The sequence below is a fragment of the Dromiciops gliroides genome, chromosome 3 (assembly GCF_019393635.1).
Source record: "Dromiciops gliroides isolate mDroGli1 chromosome 3, mDroGli1.pri, whole genome shotgun sequence".
Taxonomy (NCBI): domain Eukaryota; kingdom Metazoa; phylum Chordata; class Mammalia; order Microbiotheria; family Microbiotheriidae; genus Dromiciops; species Dromiciops gliroides.
This window is the reverse complement of record NC_057863.1, coordinates 340477303-340492662: the sequence shown is the minus strand read 5'-3', so window position 1 is coordinate 340492662 and position 15360 is coordinate 340477303. Positions and strand designations below refer to the sequence as shown.

Here is a 15360-nt window from a genome sequence, read left to right as displayed (position 1 = left end):
CTCAGTGACCTTAACAGCAACAATGTGTTTAAAATCATGGTACAGGAATAAAAAATGAGAGAGGCCCCAAGTTTGTAGACTGTACTGAAGCCAGCTGTTCATATATCAAGGATACTTTCTACAAGAAGAGTCAGACTCTGGACATCACAAGACAAGGCTTCAGAATATATTTTTGCACATCTCTAATCAAAAGTGACTTAGAGCACTTCTTCATATGACTACTATAGATAGCTTTGATTTCTTCATCTGAAAAGCAACTGTTCATATTCTTTGTCCATTTATCAATTGGAGAATGGCTTATAATCTTATAAATTTAACTTGGTTCTCTATATATTTGAGAAATGAAGCCTTTACCACAGACACTTGCTGTCAAGATTGTTTCTCAGCTTTCTGTTTTCCTTCTTTTGGGGTGGGGAGGGGCAGGGGCAATGAGGGTTAAGTGACTTGCCCAAGGTCACACAGCTAGTAAGTGTCAAGTGTCTGAGGCCGGATTTGAACTCAGGTCCTCCTGAATCCAGGGCCGGTGCTTTATCCACTGTGCCACCTAGCTGCTCCTCTGCTTTCCTTCTAATCTTGGTTGCATTGGTTTTGTTTGTACAAGAACTTTTTTATTTTAATATAATTAAAATTATCTATTTTACATTTTGTAGCTCTCTATCTCATTAGGTCATGAATTCTTCCCTTTTCCATACACCTGACAGGTAGACTATTCCTTGCTCTTCTAATTTATGTCTAAATCATGCACCCATTGTGAACTTAATCTTGGTATGTGGTATGAGATGTTGGTCTATACCTAGTTTGTGTCCTACTGTTTTTCAGTTTTCCCATAAGTTTTTGTCAAATAGTGAGTTCTCAACCCAAAGGCTGGGGTCTTTGGATTTATCAAACACTAAGTTACTATGATTATTGACTACTGTGTCTTCTATACCTAATCTATTCCACTTGCATAGCCCTCCCTCATTTAAATCCAGTTCACTGCAAGTCATGACATCACCTCTAGATGTCATGGTCCTCTTCAAGAACAAAGGACAGGGGCGGCTAGGTGGTGCAGTGGATAAAGAACCAGCCTTGGATTCAGGAGTACCTGAGTTCAAATCCGGCCTCAGACACTTGACTTACTAGCTGTGTGACCCTGGGCAAGTCACTTAACCCCCATTGCCCAGCAAAAAAAAAAAAAAAAGAACAAAGGGCAAACAACAACCAACACTCTGTAAGAGCTGCCCACTGGAAACCCAACTGGCAAGCTCCAGTTGGGCAATGCAGCTTCTTTCTGTCCATGTAGGGAATCATACCCTTACCTGCGGGTGCTCTGCCCAAAGGCATATAAGTTTTCATTGCTGAAACCCTGCAGGACTACTTGGGGTTCACATCCTCAATTTTTTTGAGGACCACACCTTAACCATAAGTCACTCTATCATAGATAGGCTAACAATGGGTCTTAGCCCAAGCTTGATTGGCTATTGTCTGGCCTCTTAATGGCTGAGTGAGTACAAATATGAACTGTTTCTATTTCAGTCAGAAACCCTGAAGGCTCTCCCCTCCCTAACTTCCTTCCTTCTTTCTTTCTTTTCTCCATTCACTCATTTATTTATTTGTTAGAAACCTTAGCTTAAAATTAAAAGCCAAGATCTCCCACTACATCCAGACCATCTCCAGTTGTCCTGATGAATATCTTGCCACTGGACCCAAATGGCTCTGGAGGAGTGGAGCTGGTGACTTTGCACAGCCCTCCTTCACTTAAGTCCTTTTTTTTTTTTTTTTACTTAAATCCAATTCACTGCAAGTCATGACATCATCTAGTCATGACATCACCTCCTGATATCATGGTCCTCTTCAAGAAAGGATAAACAATTCCACTGATCCACCACTCTATTTCTTAGCCAGTACCAGATAGTTTTGATGATTACTGCTTTATAATATAGTTTGAGATCAGGTATTGCCAAGCCATCTTCTTTTGTACTTTCTTTTCCATTAATTCTGATATTCTTGACCTTTTGTTTTTCCAGATACATTGTTATTTTTACTAGTTCTAACAAGTAATTTTTGATAGTTTGGTATGGCACTGAATAAGTAAATTAATTTAGGCAGAATTGTCATTTTTATTATACTGGCTCAACCTACCCATGAGCAATTAATATTTTCCAATTATTTAGATCTGACTATTTCTGTGAAAACTGTTTTGTAATTATGCCCACATAGTTCTGGGTATATCTTGACAGGTAGACTCCCTGTATTTTATATTGTTTACATTATTTTAAATGGAATTTCTCTCTCTTACTGCTGGATTTTGTGGGTCATACGTAGAAAAGCTAGTGATTTATGTATATTTATCTTATATCCTATAACTTTGCTAAAGTTGTTAATTATTTCAAATATTTTTTTAGTTGATTCTACAAAAACCTGTGGAACCAGGAACATCCCATTCACACGCACACACAGCTCCAAGCTAATTGGCTGGTCTCTTTGATAGACAGTACCCACGAGCAAATGTCACTTCCTGATGCCAAGGAACTGACTACATGGCTTGCCCTCAGATGCCTTCTCCTCATGGCGGAGCTTTCCTACAGTAACTCTCTAGCAGGTGTCATCACTCCAATTGTTACAATTCTCCAGGATTCTCTAAGTATAGCATCATAGCATCTGCAAAAAATGACTGTTTTGTTTCCTCATTGCCTATTCTAATTCCTTCATTTTTTTCTTATTCTTATAGCTAACATTTCTAGTTCAATATTGAGTAACAGTAGTGATAATGGGCATCCTTGCTTCACCCCTGATCTTACCGGGAGGGCTTCTAGCTTATCCCCATCACAGACAATGCTTGCTAATGGTTTTAAATAGATATTGCTTATCATTTTAAGGAAGGCTACCTTTATTCCTATGTTTTCTAGTGTTTTAAATAGGAATGGGTGATCTGTGTTGTCAAAAGCTTTGTCAGCATCTTATGAGGTAACTATATGATTTGTTGGTTTTGTTATCATGTGGTCAATTATGTTGACAGCTTTTCTTATATTGAACCAACCCTGCATTCCTGGTATAAATCCCATCTGGTCATAATGTATAGTTTTTGTGATATATTGCTATAATCATCTTGCTAGTATTTTGTTCAAGATGTTTGCATTGATATTCATTAGGAAAATTGGTTTAAAATTTTCTGTTTTGCCTCTTTCTGGTTTAGGTACCAGCACAATTATTTGTCATTAAAAAAAAAAATTGGTAGGTATTTTTCCAAATAGTTTATGTATTATTGGAGTTAATTGTTCTTTGAATGTTTAATAGAATTTACATGTGAACTTATCTGGCCCTGGGGATTTTTAATTAGGGAGTTCAGTAATGGCCTGTTCAATTTCTTTTTCTAAGATGAGGTTTTTTAGCTGTTCTATTTCCTGATCTGTTAATCTGGGTAATTTAAATTTTCATAAGTATTTATGGATTTCACTCAGATGTCAGGTTTATTGGCATATAATTGGGCAAAATATTTCCTAATAATTGCTTTAATTTCATTGGTGCTGATTTAACATTTTTCCTTTTTTTTTTTTAAGTGAGGCAATGGGGGTTAAGTGACTTGCCCAGGGTCACACAGCTAGTAAGTGTTAAGTGTCTGAGGCCGGATTTGAACTCAGGTACTCCTGACTTCAGGGCCAGTGCTCTATCCACTGCACCATCTAGCTGCCCCCATACTTTTCCTTTTTGATACTGGATATTTTCTTCTTTTTTTAAATCAAATTAATGAGGAGTTTATCTATCTTGTTGATTTTTTCATAAAACCAGCTCCTAGATTTATTAACTCAATAGGTTTCTAAAAAAACTTTTAATTTTATTAATCTCACCCTTGCTTTTCAGGATTTCCAATTTGGTGCCCAATTGGGGATTTTCAATTTTTTTTTAAGTTGTATGCCTAATTCATTGATCAGTTCTTTTTCTATTTTGTTGATGTAAGAATTTAGAGAAATGAATTTTCCCCCAAGTACTGCTTTGGCTGCATCCCATAAATTATGGTATGTTGTTTCATTGATATGTTTAATGAAATTATTGTTTCTATGATTTGTTCCTTGATCTACTTACTCTTTAGGATTAGTTTCCAATTAATTTTTTATCTATCTTCCCACTGCCCTTTGTTGAATCTAATTTTTATTGCATTATGATCCAAAAATGATACATTTAATACTTCTGCCTTTATACATTTTGAGGTTTCTATGCCCTATTAAATGGTAATTTTTTTGTGTAGGTGCCATGTGCTACTAAGAAAAGGGTATGTTCCTTTCTGTTCCCATTCAGTTTTCTCCAAAGGTCTGTCATATCTCACATTTAAAATATTTTATTTACCTCCTTAGTTTCTTATTTTTTTGGTTGCATTTATCAAGTTCTAAGTGGGGACAGCAGAGATGCCTCACTAATATAGTTTTGCTGTCTATTTCTTCCTGTAATTCACTTAACTTCACCTTAAAGAATTTGAATGCTCTACTATTTGGTGCATATGTTTAGTATTGCTATTGCTTAATGGTCCCATTTAGCAAGATGTGGCTTCCTTATCTTTTTATTAGGTCTATTTGTGCTTTTATTTTGTCTGAGTTCAGGACTGCCACACATTTTTTACTTCAGCTTAAGCACAACAGATTCTGCTCCAACCTGTTACCTTTACTCTGTCTCTCTGCTGTGTTTCTTACAAACAGCATATTATAGGATTCCACTCTGCTATCCACTTCAGTTTTATGGGAGGGTTCATCTCATTCATATGTTCACAGTTATGATTACTGTGTATTTCCCTCAATCGTATTTTTCCTCCTGTTTGCCCTCTCTCTCTTCACCCTTTTCCTCACCAGTAGTTTGCTTCTACCACCTCCCTCAATCTATCCTCACTTCTGTCAGTCACCTCCCTTTTTTTAACTTCTTCCCCTCCTTTTCCCCTGTCAGGTATTTCTATATTCAACTGATCGTGCATATTATTCCCTTAGCCAATACTAATGAGACCAAGGTTCAAGTGATGCCCATCACCAACCCTGCCATCTTTCCCTCCACCACAATAGTTTTTGCATCTCTTCATATGAATTTACCGTTCTTCCTCTCCCCTCCTTCTGCACCCAGTGTACTCTTTCACATCCCTTGTTTTTTGTCATTCCCTCAAATTTGCCTTATATCCATACCTTCTATGTATATTCATTCTAGCTTACTATTAGTAGTACAATTTTTAAGAATCCCAAGAATCATCTTCCTATGTATGGATATAAACAGTTAAGTTCTATTGAATCCCTTATGTTTTATTTTCCCTTTTCCCCTTTTTATGCTTCTCTTGGGCCTTCATATTGGAGATCAAATTTTTGGTTTAATTCTGGTCTTCTTATGAAAGCTTGAAATCCTTCTATTTCATTGAATGGCCACTTTTCCCTTGAAGTACTATTATTCATTTCACTGGATAAGTAATTCTTTGTTGTCATCCTAGCTCCTTTGCCTTCTGGAATATTACATTCCATGACCTCCCATCTTTTAATGTTGTGGCTGCTAAGTCCTGTGTAAGCCTGATTGTGGCTCCCTGATATTTGAATTATTTCTTTCTGGCCACTTACAATATTTTTTCCTTGACCTGATAGTTCTGGATTTTGGCTAAAATGTTCCTTGGGGTTTTGATTTTGGAATCTCTTTCTTGAGATGATCAGTGGATTCTTTCAATGCCGATTTTGTCTCTGGCTATGCTGAAGTACATTGTGGGGGAAGGGGTTTCCTGATGTTGACATTTGCCTATTCCATTGCATTGGAGCTCAAGATATCCCAATGGTTTGCTGAGGTGGGGCTTGCTGCTGGTTTGCTAGGATGCTTCCTGTCCTGTGCTCCCTTTTTACCTGAATGAGACAGTCCTTTCCTGCCAATCTTCGAAGTTTCTTGGGCTGAAAAGTTGTTTCATTCCATCTTTTTGCTGGTTATGCTGTTGCAGGATTTGTTTTAGAGTGCTATTTTAGGGTTGTTTGGAGGTGAATATGAAAGAATTACAGTGATTTACTGCTTACTCCATCATCCTGGCTTCCAGAAGTCTTCTGAGCTTTTTGCAGGTTCCTATACACTTCTTTGATTCTATGTTTCCATATAGGTCACATAATAATGAAATGGACAGGAAGGAGGAAGACAACTAAATATTTTCCCATGAGTACAAGCCCTTCTTGTATTATGGTACTGCCAAGTACTGGAAGTACCATGTGTGATTCACTAAAACTTTTAGAACTATCAACACACTAATAAAAAGGATCACCAATGTTACATTACAAAAATCTGAATTGAGGGGCGGCTAGGTGGCGCAGTGGATAAAGCACCGGCCCTGGATTCAGGAATACCTGAGTTCAAATCTGGCCTCAGACACTTGACACTTACTAGCTGTGTGACCCTGGGCAAGTCACTTAACCCCCCCATTGCCCTGCAAAAAAAACAAAAAATCTGAATTGAGACACTCCCAAAGCATCATAAAACTTAGATTCAATTTACAAAAGCTTAAACATGTTTAATATGGAGGGTGGAGTAAAGGTCAAACAAAACCCAACTAAATTACATTCTTTTAATCCTAAAGTAGGTTTTCATTTGAACATAAAGAGAGGGCACTATTCTCTGGTGCCAGATTAAGAGTGGTAAACCAAGATGTAAGATCTCGACTCTGTCACCTATGTGAGCTTGGGTCTTTTTATTTCTGTAGACCTCAATTTACTCATCTGCATTTATGAAGTGAGGTCTACTTAATAAGGTCCCATCCAGCTTTAAACCTAGGATTCTTCCTTAGATGTCAAATCTAATCTACACTATTCCACAAATGAGACTGAAGCCTAGAGAGGCCAGTGACTTGCCCAGGGGAATGGAGTTATTAAATGGCAAAGCTTGAATCCCAACCGAGGATCCAGTGTTCTTTCTATTATAACATGTTTTTTCTCCATAGGATAGAAATAGGGAAAAACTGCTGACAAAACAGCCCAGGACCCTGAACCCAAGAGCCTTTAAAATAGCATCATTTCCCACCCAGTGCCAATAGCTATCACCTTGGGAAGCAACTCCTTATGGAGATACAGCCTGGAAACTGATCCAGGTGCTGCAGCCACAGGTACTGAAGACTCTGAAAATAAAGTTCTTGTCACCAAAGTCCTTAGCACTGTGTCAAATGGTTCAACATCAGAAATGGGTATTAGTTTATCAACAGAAATTATTTTAAAGGAGGCATTAACATATGCTTTGCTGCTACTCCCTAAGAGTCATGGGACTTCTCCCTCTTATTTGCAGCTAAAACTTTCCGTAAGTGCTGTCTTCCCCATCAGAATGTGAGCTCCTTGAGAGAAGGTAATTGCAATGCTTTGCACATAGTAAATGCTTAAAAAGTTTTTCCCCTGGCTAGGTGGCACAGTGGATAGAGCACCGGCCCTGGAGTCAGGAGTACCTGAGTTCAAATCCGGCCTCAGACACTTAACACTTACTAGCTGTGTGACCCTGAGCTAGTCACTTAACCCCAATTGCCTCACTTTAAAAAAAAAAAAAGTTTTTCCCCTGTTCATACATACATTCCCCCAACTTTCCTCCAAACCATGTTTCTTCTAAAAAGTGACTTCACTTTTATTTTTAGTTATCACTGCACTACACAAAACTGACCCAATGACAGCAAGGCATAAGGGTTTTCCAAGAGCTGTTCCCTTTCTGATACCAATCAAAAGGAGCCTGTACTCAAGAGAAATATCATGTGAGGAAAACTTGACTGTGTTATTCATTAATTAAAAACTAGGCTCTAAATAAACAACATGCCTCACCAAAATGCAAGATGCACTAAGCACCTGAACATCATAGTTAGCATTTTCTATAATTTTCCCCCTTTGAATCATCAATTCAACTCCAAATCTTTTATCACCCCTTATCAGTTTTCCTCCTTATTTCCCCTCTCACAATAGTTTCCTTTATGTTACTAAAACCATAAAATGTACTACTTATAAAAGTGTGTACATCCCTGTACGACAGCAGGCTCAGATTTCTCTATACAATTATTGGATTAATACTCTCATGTCAAGAATGTAGTTTATGTGAGTCACTGTTAAGATGTATATTACATATAAAACGTATTCATTTCTATAGTAAGTGGAAGCAGAGAATCCTGTTTATTCCCTTAACTGGCATAAATGACTATAAAACTAGCCCTCATTTTAGTATAAAATGAGTAGTCATGTCCATCCTTCCTCTCACATTTGTTTTCCTCTTCCCTAGCTTCCCTGCTGTACTAGCCATAGAGCAAAATATCTTACTCTATTCATCCCCAAGGCCAACAGATTAATAAGCCTCTGCCCACCTTTAAAACTGAAATATCCTGTTTTTCTACTTCCTTATACATACACATGTGTTTCCCCTTTCTCAAATTCCTATCTCATGGAGACTTACTGTAACTTTAAAATGCAAGTTGAATATCAGGAAAATACCCATTGGTACTGCCAACCTGCCAACTGGCCACAAATGAAATATGGCTCGACATTAAACAACTTTCCTCATGGAGTCAGGGATAAAGTATGTCTACTTAGATGAAAATCCTTGAAAACTGAGTTGATAAAATGAATTAGGGTGAAGCAAGTCTCCTTATGGAGGCATGGAGATGTTTTTCCATGATCCGTGAGGAGCCATGAGGAATTTATTTCATGGATACTTTTCACAATGGAGTCAAGGAGATGTGTTTATCTTTGATCTATGAGAATTTATATGAAGAATCTATGCAAATGTATGAGAAAGTAAGGATGGACTTCTTTCTTATGCAATCTATCTTAAGTGTTACTTTTAAATCCTATGAATAGCAGTTTATAAAAAGAATCCTATAAAGACCTTGCTGAAGACAAAAGAGAAAAAAGACTATAGTGAGAAACATCACAGAATGTTAGAGAGCCTTAATCATCATTTGCAATGACTGAATTGAGACTGAGCTTCCAGATAAGTTCAGGCACACCTGAAAAAGAATGTGATTGAGTTCCAGGCCATTGCAATAAAGTAAGTCACATGAATTTTCTGGTTTCCCAGTGCATATAAAAGTTATGTTTCCTTGGGGCAGCTAGGTGGCACAGTGGATAGAGTACCGGCCCTGGATTCAGGAGGACCTGAGTTCAAATCCTACCTCAGACCCTTGACACTTACTAGCTGTGTGACCCTGAGCAAATCACTTAACCCCAATTGCCTCACCAAAAAAACAAAAAACAAAAAAAGAAAAGTTATGTTTCCACTATACTGTAGTCTATTAAGGGTACAACAGTATTATGTCTAAAAAAACAATGTACATACCTTAATTTAAAAATAAATGCTTAAAAATGCATCATCTGAGCATTTAGCGAATTGTAATCTTTTTGCTGGTGGAGAGTCTTGCTTTGATGATGAAGCTGTCTTCTGACTGAACAAGATGGTGGTTGCTAAGGGTTGGTGTGGCTGTGGCAGTTTCTTGAAATAAGACAATGAAGTTTGTCCCATCCTTTCATTTGAATGCATAAAGGCCATTGCAGGGTTGTAATTCTACTTTCAATATCGTTGTGTCTTGGTGAATACAAAGGCCCAAGCAAAGGGAGACAGGTGAGTGGTTGCTGGAGCACTCAGAATACATACATTTATCAATTAAGTTCACCATCTTATAGGGGTACAGTTCATGGAATCCCAAAACAATTACAATGGTAACATCGAAGATCACTGATCACAGATCACCATTAACAGATAAAATGAAAACATTTGAAATAGTGTAAAAATTACCAAAATGTGACAGAGACACATGAACATATGTTGTTGGATGTAGGGTTACCACAAACCTTCAATTTGTAAAAAATGCAATACCTGCAAAATGCAATGAGGTATGGCCATAAAGAAGAGACAATTACTAACTTGGCCACTCAACTGCCACTTGGTAGTGGCACTGCTTATAGCCAAAATACTGTTTAGAGCAGTAGTGTCAACTACATATTGACTTAGAAAACCACAAATTGATATCATCTGCTATATTTTCATTTTGTTAAACATTTCCCAATTACATTATAATGTGTGTGCGCTCCACTGGGAAATTTGCCACTGCATGTGGGTACGTTTGACACCTTTGATTTGAGTCTGTGTATATGTATACAAGCAATTATATAAATGTGTATTCTTGCTCATTTGTTACTAAAGTTACACAGGTGGTAATTTATTTAAACATAAATAATTATTACTAGTGAGAAAATTTTCTCCATCACTGAATAGTCTGGATTCAATAGAATGGGGTGGGGGGAGAGGTTTGATCTATTCAATTACTATTAATGAGGAATTGTTGAAATATCTCTAGATTGCAAGTGCTGCAATGAATATATAGCAACGAATCAAATAGCATGCTAAGGATGGGTTACCTACCAGTGATTCCCTGTTTAAGAAGTATATATGTGTATCCCTGTATAGATCATTTGCATCAAACTCTCAGTGGAGATGATCATTTAATATTGCATGCCTACGTAAGACATGGAATTGGTACTAGAACTTGGGAGAAGACAGGCCTTTTTGACATCTTAGAGAACACAAGTAGTTCCAGACCCTCTGGGAAAAGGAAGGACTAAAAAGCATACATATAGGGGAAAGCTATGGCTCTCTCCTTCCCCAACAAATCCTTTATTTTCAGCTTTCTTCTCTAGAGAGCAAGGAATTTCCTCTTGGGTAAAACAGAGGACAATTTCTCTTGGTCAAGCTGAAACATTCTGTTGCAAGTGAAGGTACTCATCATTTATTCTCTGAACTGATATAGTCTAATCTGTATAATTTCTCTGATTTGTTTGCTCTTTCCTAGGATAAACAGGTTTATTCACTACTGATTATTTGTGATGGCTTTTTGTGTAGAAAAAGGACAAGTCTATTGATAAAACTAAGCTGCATTCTTCTCTTTAAGGTATATTGAAGAGGACAGTTTGAACTAAGAACAAAATCATTTCCTCTAGAGTAGCAATATTTGGGGAGGGATATAGGTTTAATTCTAGCCCAGGATTACTATCTCTGAGAACAGAGTGGTCAGCCTCATGACACCTTTCTCTCATGCCCCTTCAAACAGGAATCAAAGAAAGGAATGGGTGAGTCTAAAGATCTATACATGACTCCCTGTGAATCACGTTTAGAAAGGTTGTGTGAACATATATATAACCTGCATGGACAACACATACATCCTACGTGTGTGTAAGCACATAGACACCCAAAGGAGTGGAAGGAGCAGGCATCAAGTGAACCTCACATAACTGAAAAAGAGAGTTGAATACAGAGTTTTAAAACACATCAAACAGGAAAGAAACAGGCATGAAGAGGAAAGCATGGTTAAGAAGAAGGATAAAACTGAGAAGATAGCCTCAAGCAACATAAACACCCCCATCTACATGGAGTTGGAAGATTAAAATTGGATTGGGGGGGGGCAGCTAGGTGGCGCAGTGGATAGAGCACTGGCCCTGGATTCAGGAGGACCTGACTTCAAATCTGGCCTCAGACACTTAACAATTACTAGCTGTGTGACCCTGGGCAAGTCACTTAACCCCAATTGCCTCACAAACAAACAAACAAAATTGGATGGGGGGAAGAAATAAGGGAATTTAATGGTGATGCCAAAAGGGGTACATTGCAATATTTTTGAAAAGTACAGAAGTTGAGAAGGAAGCACAAAAAAGCAGAGTAGTTTTGAATGTAACAGGTGGAATTATGATATACTTTTTCAGTTTTAAATCAATTAGCATGACACAGAGAGTTATGGTTTCATACACAATCCTCTGTGTTTGGCTGTGCATATGGAAACACTTTTGGAAAGGAGTTAATTTCAGAATAAATTTTATTATAAATCATATCATTTAAAAATAATGAGAATATATGCTTTGAAAATGTCAAAGTGCAACATAAATGTTAGCTATAGTTCAACCCCTTTATTGTACAGTTTTAGAAAGTCGGGTGGAGTGAGATAAAGTAACACTACCAAATTGGAAAGGCTTTGATTAGGGAACTTAATGAGAAATTGTGAATCAAGTGATCCAAGAACTAGCCTGGCTACAGTCTGGAAAACATTGTCTGACAGATCACTTACTCACACTTACACCTGAAGACAACACTGACCCTGCCCACCACCCACTCCCCATTGATTCATTTTCATACACACACACACAGACACATACACAGACACACATACACACACACATGCATACTTACTTGCCCAAAATAAATGAACTCTATTAAAGAATATTTTACCATCTGATTCCGTGGAGAGAAAACCCATACATATTAAATAACAGATCTTTTCAAGTATTGAAATATTTTAGCATCATTAGTATATTTTCGGAAGTTACATAAAGTCATAATTGAATCCCCATCAGTATGTTCATAACAAAATCAGTTACTCCACCTCAGTACTTAAGTGAGGTTTACGAGCATGTAAAGTTTAGTAATGTTGATACCAAACTATATTTTTTTCACCTCAGCAAAATGGTACAATTTCTAGGCTATGGAAGCACCTCCATAATTAAAGTCATACTGATGCTACTTGATAAGCTATCTGATAAGATGTTCAAACACATCCATCTATGAAACATGTCCTGCAGACATTAAAAATTTCCTCCTGGATTCAAAGGAGGAGCACCAGAATGAGAAAGCACAAGTGGTTTTCCTATTCCTGCTTTTCTAACATCACAATTACAAAGGGGCGGGGAGGGGCGTATGATGCCCATTCAACATACATAAATAACCAAACACTTTCTCTGAGTGGCTTCATTTGATGAGTATCCCTTGAAGTTTAGGATAAAAGCCATGAATGACATCACAGGCACAATACTATATACTCTTCTGGAATATCAATAATAAAAAGCATAAATGTACACTATTAGAAAGTTTGGCTTTAACATTACATTCAACATATCATTTGCCCTGTACTATCTCTTACAGTAAAACCCCCTTTAGAGTCAAGAGTAATGAGTAATGCCATCCATGCTAGGAAGAATCAATTAAGCAATCTTACAGTACCTAAGGTATGGATTATTGGTCTGTCACTACTTCTAGTCTCTTTTTCATCCAATCTATTCTCCCCATAGATGTCAAATTCATATTCTTAAAACAAAAACATGAATATACTTCCCTATTAAAAATTCTTCAGTAACCCCATAATCTATAGAAAAAAATACAAAATCCTCACCTTAGCTTTTTAAGCCCACTACCATTTGGCTCCTACCTTCTTTTCTGGTTCTATTTATATTCTTCCACTTCATGCGTTTTTTGTGCTGGTCAGATTGATCGTTCAGCGGTTTCTCATACATATTGTTCCTTCTCTGGCCTCTGTGCCTTTATAGAGGTGGACTCCCTGGTCTGGAATGTACCCACTCACCTCCAACTTTCAGCATCTTTAGCTTTCTTCCAATGATAGCCACATGTCACCTTCCTACATGCCTTTCCTGATGCCTCAAGTTTTTAAAGTCAAAGTTAATGGGTGTGTATTTTATATTTGAACCTGAGTTCAAATCCTAGCTCTCCCAACTTTCTATTATGTCACCTTGGGTAAATCACTCCCTCCCTCAACTTCACTTCCTCACCTATAACATGAAAGACTCTATTAGCTGACTTCTAAGCTTCTTTTCAATTCTAAGTCTTAGGCTGCTAAGTTATAACTCCCCATTAGCACTCCACATGCCTAACAGGCAAAGACAAGCACACTTTTATCTTTCTATCACTGGGGCCTGGACAATTGATATCTATGTTTGCTGAAGGAGAAATTGTGCTCTTTAGGGAAAAAGCAAACAAGAAACAGGTTACAGTGTTAACAAAAGCACTCTCACAGGAGACAATATGCCCAGCACAGAAAGGTACATGTAGGTCAGCATTCGATTTGCACTCATAATGCAGCCCAAAAACGTAGATTATATAAATATCAACATATTTTGTGGACAGGTTTTCTCAATATTAACATAGTTTTACTAGAATGTGCATTCCCAATGCTCAAACTTGATTCTTCATGATATAATGATGCTAAACACTTTTCAAAGGTCTAAATCCATCATAGTAGCTGTATAAGTGAATAAAAAGAATAAAAATGCTATGGAGCCTGCAGCAAACTTTGAAAAAAATTGCAATGGTCTTTGAAATTTTACTTTAAAACATTTTTTAAAGAAATAGTAATTTAAGTACCCCAAAGGAGAAGAATATTATGCTTTCTGGGTTCAAGTGAAGAGTCCAAAGTCAACTTGCTCAGCTATTTTGTTGTTGAGTCATTTTTCAGTTGTGTGCAACTAACTCTTCATGACCCCATTTGGAGATTTCTTAGCAAATATACTAGAGTGGTTTTGGCATTTCCTTCTCCAGCTTATTTTACAAAGGAAACTAGAACAGACAGTTAAATGACTTTCAGAAGTCACTGGGCTAGTAAGTGTCTGAGGCCAGATTTGAACTCAGGAAGATGAGTCTTCCATACTCTATCCACTCTACCACTTAGCTGCCCTGCTCAGCAATTACTGCATCTAAATAAATTAGATAACTGTCAGTCATTCCTTAATGAACAGAGCAAATAAACTTTGATAGATTAGGAATCAAAAGAGAATAGCCCTTTTTAATTAGAAGGAAGCTTGAAATTTTTTTGTTAAACCTCTTCATTTTACAGATTAAGAAACTGAGATCTAGGTAGCTAGCTAGAATGTTAAAAAATACCCAATTAAATCATATTCTATTTAGTGTCATTTTTATCAGTTACTGCTGAGGGGGAAAAAAGGAATAAATACCATCTTAAATGTCCTTTGTACTATAAACTTGATTACCAAGTACATAAAATCAACTTAAGGGATCACAATCTCCTGAGTAGATGAATTCTTAGTTTGTCATGGATACATATTTTCCTTTATCAGGAAGGTGTCTGTATAGAGACTATTTCAAGGAAATCATGGACGAATTAAATGTTACTGTACTACTATGTCAACATTTCCACAACTTCTAGTCCAACTAAATCCTTAATGAAATGCTGCTTTAAAATATTTGTGCACATAGCACATGAGAGGCATGAGAAAAGCAGTGTAATAGTGGCTGGAGAGCTGGTATCAAAGTCAGGAAGTTGTGGGTTCAAGACTTGCCTCTGGACACTAGGTTATGTGACCCTAGTAAAATCACTTAACGTTGCAGTGCCCCAAGTAACTCTCTAAAATGATAAATTGCAAAAAAGGTTCTAATCAACATTGGTAGAAGTTCCTCTTCAGGAACTCTATCTACACAAATGATATTGCAGATCTAGTTAAAAAAAAAAAAGAAAAAAAAGAAAAAAAAAGTGGCACATATAAATCACAGTAAGCTCCTTGTCCTCCTGCTTTTTTTAAACTGCCAAGATTTAGCCAGGTCTACTGATGCTACCTGAGTTGAGAATATGTTGTTTTCCTG

General features: G+C 37.1%; 1 protein-coding gene across 4 annotated transcripts in view; it reads right to left on the bottom strand.

Moving 5' to 3' along the window:
• Positions 1–15360, bottom strand: part of PAK2 (p21 (RAC1) activated kinase 2) — a 133876-nt gene that overhangs the window by 10129 nt on the left and 108387 nt on the right. The window lies entirely within an intron of this gene.